Here is a 19087-nt window from a genome sequence, read left to right as displayed (position 1 = left end):
CTCAATTTAACTATTATATATTTGTGCATGCAGGCAAAGTTTAGTGGCACAGCAACAAATGCACACAATCATATGGGGAAGCATTCCTACTTCAAGCACTATTTCAAAAAGACTTTCTACTGTACTTTTACATTCACATAATAAATACATTTTACATACTTAAAATATGTGTAGTTAGGTTACAGCAGAAAAGGTAGAGAGAGATGTGTCTTGGAGGTCTGGGATGGCAGTAGACCTGTACGTACTGAAACAGTTCTGTAATGAATGCCTTTAGCCTAATCTAGAGATTTGCTGTCAGAAATGAGAAGGAACTGTCTGCAGTACATGACGCAAAACTAAGGACAGCTAACTGAAATGGGGTCTCTAAAGCTAACAAAGATGAGAGTCTGAGCATCTGACTCATTCTGGGACACATTTCAAGTTTAACAGCTTGTGAACTAAGCCCAAGCAAGAACACCCCCCACCTAAAACCATAACAGCCTTTGGAAGCAAACACACAGATGATGAGGGGAAAAGCATGCAGGATGAATATGTCAGTATGATTTTAAAGACACAATCTGTTAAACTCAGGAAACATCATCCACTTGAAGAGACTGCAGACTAACCATCTGAAAAGAATGACTGACTAGTAGCTTACTTTTCTGACTTTAAAAAATAAAGAAGCAATTTATTTCTCAGAATGCAGACAGCTTCTGATGGATTCCCTTTGTAGCATACTTAACATCTTAAAAGTAGTATAGATCAATCTACAACCCAAGATACATCTGCAGACTTGTGCCACTTTCCCAGGTGACTGCACATTTTAAGAGGATAAACAAAGTTTTTGTATGTGCAAGTTGGGAGGGGGGTGATCATTGTGACCTTTGTGTCAGTCTAACGGCAGGTTTACTAAACTGGAAACAACTGACTACTGAAGATAAGTCTTACAGAAGCTGGGTGTTGGTAACCTGCATAAACGCGAAAGACTCAGAAAGGACAAGAAAAAGGATATCAAAAAGGCTGCATATGTGTTACCGTGCAGCTAAGTAGCCATATATTTGCAGCTGCAGTGTTATGCTATCCATATGTGTGGGCACTTTTTGGATTCATAAAAGGTATGGACAGAAGTGTACAGAAAAGGGAAAGAAAGCAGTGGGTCACACGAAAGGACAACATATAGGAGTGTCCAGGATGGGGGAAGAGGGTAGATTTTTTTTACAGAGGCACAATACTAATTTTATTTTTGATAGAGATGAGGGGGAAGGGAAAGTCGAAAAGGGCAAAGATCAGCATATAGAAAACATGGGTGGAAAGGCACAATACAGAATGGGGAGACACGGGCTGGACAGACAAAGAGGACAGAGAACTGGTGACGGCTGGACAATGCATACAGTATGGGGTGTGACACAAGAGGAACAAAGCACACATGGCTGAAGGACAGGGTAAGGGATGGGCAGCTGATGTATTATCTCCCATCCTGGCCAAGGGGGACATTTCATGGATTCACCCCCACATCATAGCTCAAATTGGCTGATGTTATGGGCCATAGCCTTCCCTTCTGGATCAATGGAATGGGCTGGGTGGTCAAGCAAAATTAAAATTCATAAGAAGGCTCTCCCAATGAGCCATATACCTGCCCATTGCTCTCGACATTGCAGTCTTTAACTGCTGAAACACTTTAGGCAATGCAGGCAAGTCTACTTACCTGTGAGGAGCCAGAATGCACATGCTCCCCGGACAGATACCTGCAGTGTCATCACTCTCATGCTCTTCAGCTAAAAAAATGGGATATAGTGAAGGTGCCTGTGGAGGAAATCTATTATCTAGACCCACACTGAGGAGATAAAATGGTAATGCACTCATAAATGAACCCATCCTAACATGGAACTGAATAATTTGATGGATATGTCAGCCCCTTCTTGGGGAAATGACCATGGTTGGTTGCAAGACTCTTCAACTGCCTGCACAAAGCGATATGGTTTGTATCATGTTCTATTCTTGCTGAAAGAGAAAGGGCATCTCACAATACTACTATAACTGTAAGATGAGATGTTAGAAAAAACAGACAATCCCATAAATATTTACCATTTGCCGCATGACAGGTTGCAGGTTAGTGTGCCACCTCATCCCCGCATATATATTAAGACACAGGTTAACAAAGAGAAACATTAGGCAGTGTGCAGTCACTATAACATAGTGTAGCATGACCCCACCTCCCAATCAGGATTCTACAAAACACATGAAGCCTATTTCATGCAATGTCACCACCACTACTTTCACCTGGTATGAAAGATTGAGACAGCTGTAGGCCACATTCCTAGAATCAGTCAACAAATATTTCTACACCAGTATAAAAAAGGGAAAACAAAGATTAAAAAAAAAAATAGAAACGAAACTCTACTTTTCATGCAAGATGCCATTCACTTTTCCTGCGCTACTGACAATAAAAATGATGACTGTATTGTTCCTCCATCATGGTGACATCCATTACTAAGCACAGCTCTTCAGCCAGGCCATACCAACTATCCACTTTTTTGAAATGCACCATCACAGGGAACCAAGTAAGCACTGCTAGAAATAACCAAGAAGGGAATAAAGTGTATTCTTGCACTCTTTCATGAATCTAACATGTACTCTCCAGCAGGCACTAGCAGAAGCTGCTGTTCTCCTGAATCTCCTCTGAAAATTGTGTCATTTTCATAAGAAAAATGTCAGTGGTCTGTAAATAATATTTATTATGCGATTTTTGCAGCCTGGCTACTCACAAAACAGCATAGTGCACAGCCACAAACAGGTCTACAGTACAAATTTGTAGTCATGAACCATCAGAGGCAACAAGTATGCCACAGCAAAATGCAGTAACGCATATAGATTGATGCCTCCTGAACTAATCTGCTATGCAATATATATATATATATATATATATATATATATATATACATATAGGTATAAACTTGTTTTGTCTTGGAGAGCACCCTATAAGAAGCCTCAGAACACTTTCCGATACGAGTGGATTGAATCCCCTATATTCATGTTTCTTATACACTTATCCCAAGATCACTGTACCTTGGAGGACAGAGAATACTCTGAGATACTACAGATACTACAGTTTCAGAGTTAGCATACATATCTCCCTGTAATCACACACAAATTTTCAGCATCCCACGGATCTCACCTATGGTCATAGGATCATAGGAGGCTACTAGGCTAATGACCCTAGGGCCCTTACAAGCCTAGCAAAGTTTTACCCTTATTTCTACGATCAGCACCTATCACCCCTGTCCAAGAGGGACATAGGTGAAACCTTTTGGGTGAATTTATGGTTACCCATCCAATCATCCAGACTGTCTGAAGAGGGTGAATGAGGTGCTCTGCTTGACATGAAGTGGGAGTCTGTTCCAAAGGTGTGGTAACCTCTGGGAGACCAATCTGTACCTCTCCAAGCAGGTTCTATTAACGTCACATACAAGGTTAAGGCCAACAAAGCAAGTAACCCGTGTACCATTTGACTTACGGATATGCAGCATTTCCAATAAAGCAGGGCCAGACATTGCCTTATATGCAAGGCAGAGATCACCTCTGAGTAGTCTGCATGAAACAGAATAAAGTGACAGTGATTTCAGATGATCCTCACAGGACAGATGCTGAAGGCCTTGAATTTTCCTTGTGAGGAACCTTTGTGGTTTCTCCAACTGCTGCAGGTGCTTGGAAAGGTACATACCATAAGGGCACTGTACTCAGTTATTGGCTTGATGAGGAAAGAGTACTGGGAGGTTATAAATTCTATTTTTTCTGGTCCTGAAAAATACAAAAGGAAACTGTCTTTGTGGCATGCTGCCATTTTCCAGGTTAAGTCCCACAGAGATGGGAAACTATACTGTACATTTGGGTAGTATTATTAGGGGGAATACCAGCATTATTCGGATCTGTAGGTAGTGTAAGGAGGTACACAGTACTGTGAAAATATATGTGGTAAACTGTATTAATTTTCTACCTTCCTAAGAATGTGTATCCATTCACTCATCCATCCACAACCACTGAGAATCTGTATCTTCAAACAGAATTCACATTAAAAAAAGATGAAACAGGAATATATGTGACTATACATATTTCATGCCTGTCGTAAATACTGGCAATGAGGAAGTCACAATATCAGGACAAACTGTTCCTGTACATGCCTGCCACTGTTATAGTTAAACAGGTCATAAACGTGCTGTATGTTTGGGTGCATGATAGCAAATACAGCAGTCAAATGTCTACACACTTTCTACCAATGCACTATAGTGGGGCCACATTATTGGCAGTTACCAAGATGACCCCAAATGTCTACAGCAGGAATGCCTGCCTTACCCTATACTTATATGCTGTCATGGATACCTGCTGCATGTACTTCCATATTTATCCCAAAAGACATGACAGGCCTGTCCCCATCCATCCCTTTGATTACTGAATGGTTTACACATGTTATCCTTTTACTCACAGCTGTTATTCTGCCAAACCCAAGAGTACAGGGAGTCTACATTTCTGTGTCATATATTCACAAGTGTCTACATGTCCAGTAGAGGTGGAATGCAGGGGCTGCACAATCTCATCCTTACTCAGAATGATATCCTGATACAAGTACTTAGAACACACGGGTAGTTGTTTCTGTTGGGAAGGGAGGTTGCTTATCACTCTTTATAAGGTTATCTGTGGTAGATAGTGCTTTATATTTAGGGTTTGACAGATGGTATAATGGTTAAAGTGTTTACCTCACAAACAAGTTGCAGTGTTGGATTCCTGCCTTTAAAAGGGAAATTGGATAGGTTTAAAATGTCTCGCAAAGCAGCTAGCCTAGTACTTATCTATAAACCAATGAAATGCTGAGGATGCATTTGCACTTTATAGTAGTGCTGTAATCATCCCCATAATATGCTACATATTGTGAAGGGAGTCTATATTTCTGTGTCATATATTAGCAAGTGTCTACATGTCCAGTAGAGGTGGAATGCAGGGGCTGCACAATCTCATCCTTACTAAGAATGATATCCTGATACAAGTACTTAGAACACATGGGTAGTTGTGCCTGTTGGGAAGAGAGGTTGCTTATCACTCTTTATAAGGTTATCTGTGGTAGATAGTGCTTTATATTTAGGGTTTGACAGATGGTATAATGGTTAAAGTGTTCACCTCACAAACAAGTTGCAGTGTTTGATTCCTGCCTTTAAAAGGGAAATTGGATAGGTTTAAAATGGCTCACAAAGCAGCTAGCCTAGTGCTTACCTATAAACCAATGAAATGAGGATGCATTTGCACTTTATAGTAGTGCTGTAATCATCCTCATGATATGCTACATATTGTGAAGGAAGAGACATGTTCCATAGCAGCTGACATGTTGGCCAGAGGGGGTGTGATCACCTAGGAACAATAGGCTGACAGACTCAGAGGAGTTTTTGGTGTGGTTGCAGGGGGGGGGGGCACGGGTTCTGAGACTACTGCAAGAGACAAGGACACTAACATCATGCTGGACCCATCCTCACATGCCTCAGTGGATGATGCACTAAGTCACATGGCCTCCACCAGAACTTTGTTCAGCTACACAGCATACTGACAACCTAGTCTGCCCACATAAACTGGTAGCTATGCATTATTTGTGGTACACCAAGAATCCAGCCATGTCAGGATGGAAGCAGTGGTAGGGTGGGTTTGTATGTTACATAGTGCATGAGCACACACAGACTGCATACTTCATGGACACAGTTTTGGCAGAAGTACCAATACTCACTCTAGTGCATCTTTTGTTGTACATTCACAGGGTACACAACTGCCATGGTGAAACCTGTAGAGGGTAAGGAGCAATTCCAGGCTGATACTGGGACTTGTGTTGGGGCTGATGATGATGACAAGATAGAAATATTCGAGTTGTAGTAAGACAACACAGTGGCACTGTCTGTCTCCACCCTGGGTGAAGATCCACCTTCAATACAAGATGAAGGTGTGGTATCATCCACATAAGAGCATAAAGCTGTACAGCACGAGTGCTCATCATTCTCAGAGGGAGGAAGAAGAATCTCTCATGTTTCAGCCACAGAGCTGTAGGAGCAGATATGTATAGTATTTCTGCAGTGAGTATATCCACCAGCCTCACAGAAATGCTCAATGCCACAGGTGGCTGTTGATATGAAGTCAGCATTCCAGATAAGTCAACATAAGTGTCACAGTATCATCTAAACACAATTCTCCATAACCCAACCCAGTACGGGCCTCAATGCTGTATCTCATGCCGAAACAGAACATGAGAGGATGCAGACACTGAAAAAGAATTACCTTGGTACTCCTGTCTCTATGTCAGGCCATAGTCACATAGTGGGGCTATCACCCTATTACAAGAGTAAATGGAATAAGACACAGAAAACTCATCAACTTGAGATTTCCATCTTAGACTGCTGTGATACACCCTCCCCCAAGCAGTATGTGCAAACAGGCATGTGTCATTGCTCCTTGCCAACTGTGCATATGATGATGACATTAACTCACTCCACTCTCCCTCCTGTGCAGTAAATGGGGAAATGTCTGAAGCACAGCATGGCTTGATCATGTACTGACCAGCTACACCTGATATTTACACTGTATGCATCATGTTTGTTATGCATGACACTACACACTGTTGCTGTGTATTCATATCAGGGTGCATGCACAGATGACATGTTGCCACTCTGCCTGTGTTGCTGGGTACTGTACCATCACTGTCTGAGTGGGTCACTGTTGGTTTCTGTTGTTCCACTCATTTTGCATCATATGATGGTGTTGATGTGCCTTCCCTGCTGCTCCTATGTGCATCATCCAGCCATACAATTATGCCTAGCTTGCCTTTTGACAACCATATCATGGAACAAGCAAAATACTTTAAGTTCTTACAGGCTGTGGCAAGGCCATACTGGAGTACCCCCTTCAACATGTCAGAGCAGCAGAAATGGACTTTAACCGGGCTTAACCCACATGACAGAGTGCTGAGGGTTAATATGTATGCAGTATTATACTGGTGTGTAGCCATACCCTGTCGCTTCCTTATGGGTGTCATAAGCCAGTGCAACAGCATATATACAGTGTCACCTGCAAGAATGTATGCACTATACAGGGCAGACTAGAAATTACAAAAAAAACCCCCACTTTTCATCATTGCTCCCCCCCCCCCCGTAAACAATATTAACAGTCTGGAAGACATCCTACACTGGACGTCCAATACCATTCTTAATGAAATAATTTTCTGGCAGACATGGATACTGGCAAATCATTACTTCCAACATTCCAAATTCTAGTAGTAACCTATATGGCCTTACACAACTAATTACCTCACCCACTAGATGCAATACACCTTACGGCAAGGGTCTACCATAGACTGGATAGTAGTATCTGACCCTCACAAACACACCACTTCAGGAAGTTGCAAAAAAAACAGTTCTTTGACTTGATAAACAATCGGTATTCACCTGAAAGCATAAAATAGAAAAGAATACAACAAACTGACCACGGCTGACAGCAAAAATAGTAAAATGGTAAAGGTTTGAGTATGCACTTTTGCGATGAATAACACATCGCTTCCTCAGACTCTAACACATAAAATCTCTCTACATTTAAACCATACAATATCCAATCATATGTCTTTTCATTCATGACATCATAAAATTCAATACAAATTTCTTTAAAAAACAACAGTTTAAAACTATACTTAAATAGCAACAGCATAAAAACTTCCTGAAGATACACTCAAACATATATTTATTTCAATATTTCAAACATGTGCAGTCTGCAGGTCCATCACACATTTTTAATTTTATGGCCCTAGAGGTTATGCAATCAAACATTAGAGGTGGGGATATGAGCAATATTGTAGAAGAAATTGAACAGAAATGGATTATGCTACTGAAGGCAGACAGCTATCCAGGTTTAAATAGTGCAGTATCACTAAAACCTTTTTTGAAAGCAAGACCGCTAAAGCGAGGGGTGTGGGGGGTGCAGGGGGGGGCTTGCCCTACACCCTTTAGATATTTTTTTTTGTGAACATTCGAAATTTTAATGGTTCGATCATTAAAGGTCGACCTTTAGTGATTCGAACCATTAAACTTTTGGTGTTCTAATATAGACCCCATAAATATATATGTGTGTGTATGTGTGTGTGTGTATATATATATATATATATATATATATATATATATATATATATATCTATAAAGTACTTCAAAATCTCAAACTATGCTGAACATCCAGTGATAACCCCCCCCCCTCCACCTTAACTTCTCAAGATAGCAGTCACTGCAATAGCATTCCCAATATCAGTCTTAGCAAACAGATCAATACAAGAATCCTATGTTCTATCCCTCTGGAAAAAGTCACATGCAACCTCACCACATAAAGAAGAGACCTCAACTGAAATATCTAGCCTCAGACCCATCACCATCCTATCCCTCCTCTCAAAAATACTGCAAAAGAAGTATCCACAAGCTACTTCTTCAATACCTCCTTCAACAGCAACTCTGACATCTAAACAACATGGCTTCCACCCAGCATACAGGACTATCACTGCCCTCATCCCTCCTATTCACGATCAACAAAGCTAGAAACAATGTTTTTTTTCTTATTTGTAGTCTTAAATAGGGAACTAGGAGGACACAGACTAACCTACAACCCATATTATAAGTTATTTAAAAATTTAATAACCTAAAGCTAGAGGTATACATTTTTGCGATATTTACCTAACAAACTGGAGTATCTATCAAAGTGTGACGCTGCTAAAGGGGCATGATTCCTAATATGAACACGCAAAAACACAAACAGAAGGCTCAACCTCACAAATATCACAGAGATCCTGTAAGTCTCTGGGTGCCTCTTACATTTTATCATCTCTTTTTGGTGCTACCAGCTGTGAGTCTAGAGTCAGACCATTAACTTTCATAACAGCTTGTAAAGTACTATACAACTAAAGCGCTGTCTTTTTCACAACATTTTCATATATCGTTTGTTTGCAGATGAACAGTCTCTTAAAGGCCAGTTGAAAAACTCTCTCATTTAACTTACTGCCTCTGTAAAAATAAATGCTACCTTCTGCAAAAGGTGAATCTAAACAGGATGTGCATCATTGTCTGGGAAAAAGAAGGTATAATAAAAATCCTCATCATAAGAAGATATGAAAGTAGTGCTTCTTTCCTTTTTATTTAACACTGGAGACTGTCCAGAGTAACACTCAATGTTTGTAGATTATTTTCTATGTATGTATGCATACTGGTTCGAGGAAAGCATCGATGTAGGAACAGGGTTTGTAGCATCTTTCTTGTTGTCTTGCAATTTACTGGACTATGATAACACATAGTTTAGCAAACATTTTGTAATTGCATATTGCCTGGGAAAAAAGCCTAAGCAGAGGTAGACAGATGCAACACTGTTAAAGCTCTCTAAAGAGCACCCACCAAGATACTGCACAAGTCAGACATAGTACATACTAACATTCTGATCTTGTGACAGATTGACATCATAATGACAACAGTGCTATAAGTTTTATATTTTGTGGCACTGACTTTAGAAAGGAATCTTCCGACACTTTACTGAGGAGCTTCCGATAACTGGAGCAACCAACAAACTGAAATACTCTTACCTCAAACTTGCAGAATACTTCCATTTCTTATTAAATCCTCTAGCTGACCGATCTCTCTCTTTTTTCACTTTATGGCTAAATCCTATTCACTTTCTCTTTTTTCTTCCATTTTATCAGATCTTTATTAACTTTTTTGGCCAACTCTTTTTTTTTCCACTTTACCACACCTTCTCTTCTTCCTTTCAAGCTCTGTTTCCCTCTACATCTATTATCAGACTATATAGCTTGTTGATTTATTTTCAAGTGGCGCACTCTAAGCTTTATTAGATCTTTTTCAAGAGATTTGAAGTGCTTCTTAATTACATAAGTATATGTGGGTGTGTGTGTGTGTGTGTGTGTGTGGGTTGCTGACAACTGATCAAGACTTCTAATTGCCAAGGGAAAAAAAAGCTGTTACAGCTGATCAAAAATCGATTGATCGCATGCACCAGCATTTTATCCGTGTAAGATGTTAGTGCATTGAGGACTGGGAAATGTACCCTTTCCACTATTGCACTGTGATCTCAGAGTTGGTATATATAACTGACAGGGGATATATGTGTGGGTACAGGGGGTGGTCTGCAAAAAACATGTTTAACTTTGTTTTTTTGTGTTTTTTGATCGGATGCTGCTCGATCAGTTGTGTTCGAATACTTGGCGTTTGACATGTTGATTTTACAATACATGGATATACATCCACATACATAAACATATAGAGATCAGCTGGCATAATGGTTAAGGTCTTAACCTCCCCTGCATAAGGTACAAATAGTGATCCTGACCTCCGACCAATGTCTGGAGTTTGCATGTTCTCCCCTGTGTCTCTGGGGGGGGTTCCTCTCACCTCTGAAAAAACATGCTGAGCATTTCCATCTCAAACTCACCAATGAATGGGGCTATGGGCAGCAGCACAGACTCTACACAGTGCCCTATAGGGGGAAGAGTTGTACAGACCAACTACTTTGGCCATCTATTGTGGTATGCAGTATCCTCAAGACAGAAGAACACAGATCATCACAGACTGCATGCCATGACAGGGCTAGTCACTCAACAGTGTAAAATATGGCTCTAGGTGATTCGGTCATTGACTAATGTTACCAAATGGGGATGGGTATTTGCCAGTGATAAGTGGGTTGAGGACCTGGTCTACTCTGACCTACACCAGGGACCCATGTTAACAGTGGGAGGGGTGTATATGTCCCTATTGGCCAGTGTGTGCCACCATAAACCCCAGCAGCCTGGGCCAATAAGCTACTGGTTGTCCGGTGTCTAGTTGGCAGCCTGGATTGCCTGGAATAGCTATGTTGAGCATAAGCTGGACATAAAACCAATCAACCTTCCAAATATGAACTGAGAATTGCTACACAATGTAGGTTCACTGACAGGACACAGCTTGGAAGTGGATGACATGATGATATGGAGGACATCCTATGTATCCAAGAGACAAGATGGAAGGGCAGTGCAACAAAGCCACTTGGCTTGAGATCCAGAGTCTACTGGTTAGGAGGAGGACAAGCTAGAAAGTGTAAGAATTGTGGGGAGAGAGAGGCTTCAGAAGGCAGTAAGGGATATCATCAAAATTAATGACAGACTCATGGCAGTCAGACTCCATTGTAATGATAGGGCAGTATTCATAATCTCAACCTATACACCACAGCAGGGTTGTGATAGTGAGGAAAAAGTGGATTCAGACAGCAGTTGCAGGACCTACTAGATAAATCAGGACAACTGTGGCTGACCAAGTTTGCAGATTTGCTTGATCCCCTAGTGATGTGAACATCCTCCAAGAGGGCCTTACCCAAACTAATGACTGGTGCCAGAACCATGGCCTCAAACTGAATGCAAAGAAATGCATTTTTATCCCTTTTAGGGAAAATGTCATCCCCACTAATTATCACATTAATAACAGCATACTAAGCATGCAATCAGTCGTGAGGGACATGGGCACCCAGGTTGATAGCAACCTGACTTTTTCCACTATGTAGCTTCCATTATACGCAAGGCTTTCTACATGGCCCACCTCATAAATTAAGGGTATTTCATCCAGGAACAAGGAGGTCATAACATCCCTGTACTCCTCCCTTATCAGACCCATTATCGAGTACAATGCCCCCTTCGGCATGTACCTTGACAAGCACATGCAGTAACTGGAGAGACCACAGAGGTTCCTGACTAGGGTCTCAAACACCTATCCTTTACAGATAGGCTAAAAGTCCTGTCCCTCTACTCAGTCTCATAAAAACTGCTTGGAGGTGACCTGGTTTTGGCATTACAAGGCCATTTCAGACCCAGCCTTGATGGAGTTGCTGTATATCCGTAAGACAAACTCCACTCACGTAATCCACATGCAAGGCCTTAACCTGGTTTGTAACATTAATAGAATTTGTTGGCGGGACAGATTTGTGTCCCAAAGACTCCCCCATCTGTGGAATAGACTCCCTCTCCATATCAAACAGATTACCTCTCTAGCCCTCTTTAAGAGGAACCTGGACGACTGGATGGGAAACAGAAAATATACCCTTGGGATCTCACCTGTGTCCCTGCTGGACAGAGGAAACAGGTGCTGACTTTGAGGGAACATGGGCGAAATTCTTGGCTAGGCTTATAAGGGCCTCCAGGCCAGTAGCCTAGTATCATCCTATGAACCTATGAATTGGTGTTGATAATGGGGGACTTGAAAAAACATATCAGGACAGGGGTTCACTTTATAACATCGAAATACTGAAATGTCGAATTTCAGTATCTCGAAGCTATAAAGTTGAATGTTAAAAATAGTGAACGTTCATAATCGCAAATTTGACGTATGTCGAAAATATGTCGAATTTGCGGTTATGAAGTTGCGCTATGTAATGTCCGGGTTTGTGTTTTGTTGGTGCGCGGTGCCGTGTATGGATGTAGGTGTTATGTCAGGTAAATGAGTGTTTTGTAAGGGTTTTGAGTGGGAGTTAGTGTGTGTGTGAGGGATTGGAGAATGTGCGCGTGTGAGTGAGCTTTTGTGTTGTGTTTGTGCGATCTCGGAGTTAGTATATATAAGTAGGGGGGTGTGGGGGGCGCAGTGTGAGTTGTGTATGTGTGTTGTTTTTTTGTTTATGTTGTGATGTGGGTGTTGTGTTGTATGTTTAGTGTAGTGTGTGTGGTGTTTTCAGTTATGTGGTTTTGTGGTTTTTGTTTGTCGGTGTTTTGTGGATTCGGTTTTATAGTCTCGAGATACTGAAATTCTATATTTCAGCATTTCGGGGTTATAAAGTGAATCCCAGGACAGACAATGAATGGGTGGGGCAACAGGAATAAAGGAGGAGAGGTCATTTTAGACTTCTGTCTGGAAAATGGCTTGATAGTAGCCACCACATGGTTCAGAAAGAGAGACAGTCACAAGATCACATAGAACAGTGGCCAACATGCAACTAATGTAGACTTCTTCCTAGTAAGGAAAAAGCACTGGAGTAGAATCCATGATTGCAAATTAATTCCCACTGAAATAGTTGGCCCACAGCATAAACCAGTGGTTGCCACAATCACCTGCAAGCAGTAGTCAGAGAAGGCTCTAAGGTCAACAGAGACCAGGCTGAAGACCTGGAAGTTGACTGGAGAAAAAGTGCAACAGTTCAAAGAATTACTCAGGACTCTAGTGCCCCAAGAACAGGAGGAAATAGGTGGAGTTGAAGAAGAATGGCAGCGCCTCAAAACAGCATGTGTGAAATCTACAGAACAGATATGTGGCTGAGCCAGATATGGAAATAAGGTACATAAGGAAAGCTGGTGGTGGAATGCATAAGTCCAGGAAGTCATCAAAAGAAAGGAGGAGTGTGGAAAAAAGTGGGAGATAGAAAGATCGACCAGGCTATGGAGGAATACTGACTGGCTAAGAAAGAAGGTAAGAAAGGAGTTGCAATAGCAAAGAACAGGGTATCAGAGGCCCTCAACCAGCTTCTGGAAAGGGATTTAGTAGATGGTACAAAGAAACTATATCAGGTTGCAAAGCAAAGACAGAAAGATAAAGAACATAGTGAGATACCTTTAGTAAGGGATGTCATCAACAACCTGGTTACTAGCTCACTGGACATCAAAGACAGATGGAAGGAGTATTCCAGCAGCTTCTGAATAAAAAAAAAAAACAGAAAATGTTCTGCCCCAGACACAGCCTATTATGAGAAGAAGAAGTGGAGCCCACCCTAGAAGAAGTAAAATAGTATGAAGGAAAAAGAAGTCAGGGTAAGCAGCAGGCTCAGATGAGGTCACAGCACATATGATAAAGATGGTAAGTGAGTCAGGGGAGAAATGGCTCCTGAGGGTACTCATAGCACTGTGGAGAGAAAGGTGTATCCCAGATAACTGGAGAATAAGCATACTTGTGCCAGTGAACAAGAGCAAAGGGGACATCCACAACTGTTGGCAGTACACAGGTATCAAATTCCTATTACACTGCATGAAAGTTCTGGACAGAATGCTTGAAAAATGGATATGCAGAGTAACAGAATGTGAGATATGAGATGAGCAGTTCAGATTCAGATCAGGGTGCAGCACAACTGACCAGATGTTTGAAGTGAGACAGATAGTTGAGAAGAAGCTAGAGATGAGGAAAGAGTCCAACTGGGCATTCTTAGACTTGGAGAAAAAATATGACAAGGTCCCAAGAAAGCTGATCTGGGCAGTACTGAGGTGGTTCAAAGTCCCAGAAACATGGGAAGAATTAGTGCAGACTATGTACAAGGACCCAATAACTCAAGTACAAACAGTGTTCAGTCTCAAAGAGGGGTTTCCCAGTGGGAGTGAGTGTGCACCAGGGTTCAACTCTGAGCCGACTGTTGTTCATACTGGTGATGCACTACATTAGCAAACAGGTTGTGGGGGACAGATCAACAAAATTGCTGTATGCAGACAATGTAACACTACAGGCAGATTCTGACCAAGAACTTCAGCAAAGAATAGGGGAATGGAATGTAAAACCGAAGGCACATGGGATGAAACTAAGCATAGATAAGACAGTGGTAATGGAAGCAAATTGGGGAAATCAGAAGAAGCTGAGAATTGAGATAGAAGGGAAGACAGTGAAACAGGTTAACAGCTTCAGGTATCCGAGAGAGGTCAGAGCTAGAATTAGAGGGGCTGCAACCAACTGGCATAGAGTCTCAGGTGTAGTGAATGACAGAAGAATGCCAAAGAAGTTGAAAAGTAATGTGTACAAGACAGTTGTGTGACCAGTACTACTGTATGGTAGAGAAACCTGGGCAGTAAAGGCAGAACAGTTGAAGAAGCTGGAGGTGATGGAAATGAAGTGCCTCAAAAGGGTGGGAGGATGCACACTGTGGGACAGATGATGAAATAAGGACATAACAGCAGAAGCTAAAGAAGCTCCAATTGCAGAAAAAGATCAAACAGAACAGATTATGGTGGTTTGGACGTGTGCAGAAAAGCAGAAGACAATCTGATGAAGACGATTTGGGACAGACAGGAAGAAGGTAAGAGGAAACAAGGCCATCCTGCAAGACGAAGAGGGACTGTGTGAGAGAAGATATGCAACAGTCAGGCATGAGTGTCGAAGAAGGCAGGAATGTGGCACTGAATTAAGAGAGATGGCAACAATTAACACAATACCCCAACCCCATGTAGAAAAATGGAAAAAAGAGGGTTGCTGATGACATGTATGCATGTGTGTGTGTGTATGTATGTATGTATGTATATATATATATATATATATATATATATATATATATATATATATATATATATATATATATATATATGTATGTATGTATGTATGTATAATATATGAGCTCTATTTTTATTCCAGGTGGATCGCTGACACTGCTGTACAGCACTGAAGGGGTGGGTGCTGTACAGCACTGAAGGGGTGGGTGCTTCACTTTTGATTGTGTCAGCCTTCATTTCAGATGTTAAAACCAAGCTCCCGTATGACTGAGTTGGTGGTAGCTCAGGCAGATGTAAAAGATCCTGTGGCAACTATCGAAGAGAGTAGGAGAAATGGCTGACGCTCCTGCCAAGCTTCCTCATGTCTCCTCTGAAAAGAAGCCACTAACCTAGTGGGACTAACCTAGTTACAAAGGATAAATAAAATAAATGTTCATATCGCATATGCTACAGTAATAATCATGTAGCAGCATGTATACCTATTACAATATAATATGGTAATGCTTTATGCAAATGGTCTAGAAAGCATAAATCACTTGAGAACTACTGCTAGGAGGAGGGTAGGAAGCCCACAGTGGCAATGATATCTAACTCTTATAGAAGAAGGACTGGAAACCTAGAGTGGAGACACTGGCTGGGCCATCAGCAAAGGAAGCTTTGGAATACCAGAGAAAAAAGACTTCTGAATGTACAGAAGGAGTAAGGAGTAACAGAGGTCTAAGTCATCCTCTGTAATGTCCAAATAAACAGCCAGTCAGAAATAGGACTCCAAGCAAAAGGTAATTAAAGAGATAAAAGTTACTAAGGTAAAAAAAAAAAAAAAAAAAAAAAACCAAAACCAGAGGAAAGTAACAGAGTTGAGCTAGCCTTTGTAAACAAAGGAATAAGAAAAGAAGAAACACCTATACCTACATTTGTAGGTGAAGAAGATTATACCATTGGTATACAGACAAAAATGCTCCTAACCTGGCAGAGTTGGAGATAAACAATAACTATTCAAAAAATGAGCACAGTAGGAGGAGAATATATTAAGCAAAAGACAGAGAAAATATTGCCAGAAGAGAAGGAAAACACAAACTGACTATAAGCTGAAGAATGACTTGCTTTTAAACAAAAACAGAAGAAATATTGCACCACGTTAGTTCCAAAATATTTTAAAACACTTGTGTAGAAACTGCCACATACAAACATCTTAAGAGGGCACCTAAGAATGTTAGAGGATGGCATTACATCCTGGGTTCAGAAGTCCTCTGATACTTATGCCTATTATTAAAGTTCCATTCAAGGAGATGGCCATGGATCTTATACGTCCACTGGTGGAGTACAGCAATGGCTGCACTACAGTCTAGTGATTCATGACTATACCATTATGTTTACTGAAGCAGTACCCCTGCAAAAAGCCAGTGCTATATCAGTAGCCAGAGAACTACTGTCACTTTCCTTCAGGGTATGGATTCACATAAAAAAATGCAGTGACCAGGGAACCACACTTAAGTGCAGGACAATGCAGCAAGCCTCTGCCAGTTTTTCAAAATAAAGCAATGGAAAACTTCAGTGCACCATCATCAAAAGACAGGCTAATGGACTTCTTTAAAAAATATATAGTCTATGTTAAATAAGACCACAGAGCAGAATGCTAACAAAATAAGAAAATTCCTCTCTTCCTTCTTTTTGCTATAAGAAGAGTGCCCCAAACTTTGGAAGGATCCACTACATTTGAGGTAGACATTCCCAAGGTTGACAGCTGTAGCAAAGGAGACTTGAGAGGAGGAGGAGGAAATCTCAATTTAAGAGTGTGATAGCACACTTTACAAACTTGTAAGGCAAGTTAAAAACTGTTAGAACAGTTAAGGAAGATAAGCAAAGGGCACAAGAGATGCAAAGTACAGTTGTGTACCTACCATAAATGTAGATGTTCGAGTGTATTCACTGTTGCAGTCATTACACTTGGGTTATCTGCCGGCAGGCGACCCACAGTCGGCCCGAGTTCCAAAGTCTCGGTCCAGCGTCGGTTGCTGTCGCCTCTTCCCTGACGTCAGTGCGCCAGGGGTATAAAAGTTGCAACCAACGCCATTTTCTTCAGTTTTTCTTGCCCCAGATGTCAGGTGCCCCCAGATAGGAAGGCTGAAAAGATATAAGTACGCCAAACAACAATGCATATAATACTATACACATTTCTTTCATCTACAAGCAAATACACCACATAGGTTGTATAGAGCTGAGAAGTACAGAATAGTCCCAGCAAAGAGGGGGATGGAGGGTGGGTAACCTGGACTGCAACAGTGAATACACTCGAACATCTACATATATGATAGGTACACAACTGTACTATGTTCATCGTGTTTCACTGCTGCAGTCATTACACTTGGGTAGAATCCCAAAGCTGAGGTTGGGTGGCTGGGTCTAGATTGGATTTGGCGAGGCTAACAAGCCCTGCAGAACTGTGGTGGCAAAGCCTGCTCTGGATTTGGAGTAGAGAGGTAGGTGGTAGTGCTTGGTGAAAGTGTGCACTGAGCTTCAAATTGCAGCTTCTAAAATATCTTTGGTTGGTACCCCTCTGAGAAAAGCTGCTGATGTGGCTGCTGCTCTGGTAGAATGAGGCCTAATGCCCTTAGGCACAGATTTGCCATGCTGTGCATAACAGAAGCGGATGCAGTGTCCTATCCATTTGGAGATTGTCTGCTTTGTAATTGGCTTTCCTGGTGACCCTGTAGCATAAGCTACAAACAGTTGCTCAGTTTTTCTGAAAGCTTTTGTTTTGTCCAAGTAAAATCGTAGTTGTCTGTGTATATCCAAAGCGTGCAGACGTTTTTCCCCTTTATTCTGGGGATTTGGGTAGAAAGTAGGCAAATGAATGGTTTGGTTTAAGGCCACACTGGAGACCACCTTTGCATGAATGTGGGGTTTGTTCTAAGAGAAACCCTGTCTTGATGAAAAATGAGGAAAGTTTCTAAGGCCATCATTGCCTGTAACTCTGCGACTCTTCTTGCTGAAGTTATTGCTAGGAGCAGAGCAGTTTTCCATGACAGAAACTTAAGATCAGCTGTACTGGCTGGTTCAAATGGAGGCAGTGTTAGTTTCTCTAAAACAAAATTGAGGTCCCAAGTTGGTACTGGTGCTCTTCTAGGGGGTCTTATATTTTTCCCCCTCTGAGGTACTGCCATAGTAGAGGATGTGAAAAAATAGGAGGATCTGCACTGTAATGAGCTGAAATGGCAGAGGCATGGATTTTAATAGATGAAAAAGATGGGCCTTTGTCCAACATCTCAGTCAAGTACTGTAAAATCTGAGGTATATTAGGGACCAGTGGGTCGAGTCCTTGTGCCTGGTTCCAAGCACAGAATCTTTTCCATTTTTCTGCATAAGATTTCCTAGTGCTGAGCCTCCTGGCTTCCAAAATTACATCCATTACAGCTTTAGAGAGAGTTGCAGTCTGAGTGGCTACATTATTCGCCATGCTGACAGGTGTAAGGTACTGAGTTGACTCTGCAGAATCTGACAGTTTTGCTGTGTCAGAAGATGAGGGATTAGAGGAAGAAGCCAAGGTGGGTCCTTAGACAGAGTTTTTAGGATTGGATACCAGTGTTGGCGTGGCCAGTCTGGTGCAATTAGGATCATTTTTGGCCTCTCTTGTCTGACTTTTAGAAGTACTTTGGTAAGAAGAGGCATCGGAGGGAAGGCATAGACTGTCAGGTTTTTCCAACTGAATGATAGAGCATCCACTTTCCATGCTTGAGAGTGATAAGTCCTTGTGCAAAATGTCTGTATTTGGCAGTTGTGAGGGGAGGCAAACAGATCTATATCTGGGCGTCCCCACTCTGTCGTTATCATGTTGAACACTTGTGGATTTAG

General features: G+C 41.5%; 1 protein-coding gene across 1 annotated transcript in view; it reads right to left on the bottom strand.

Moving 5' to 3' along the window:
- The window catches only part of OGDHL (oxoglutarate dehydrogenase L), a 2090792-nt gene that overhangs the window by 668304 nt on the left and 1403401 nt on the right, over window positions 1-19087 (bottom strand). The gene's annotated exons all lie outside the window — the stretch shown is intronic.

The sequence above is a fragment of the Protopterus annectens genome, chromosome 14.part0 (assembly GCF_019279795.1).
Source record: "Protopterus annectens isolate FY-2018-M chromosome 14.part0, PAN1.0, whole genome shotgun sequence".
Classification (NCBI taxonomy): domain Eukaryota; kingdom Metazoa; phylum Chordata; order Ceratodontiformes; family Protopteridae; genus Protopterus; species Protopterus annectens.
Note: the sequence above shows the minus strand (reverse complement) of the source record. Positions and strands in the feature narration are given on the sequence as shown.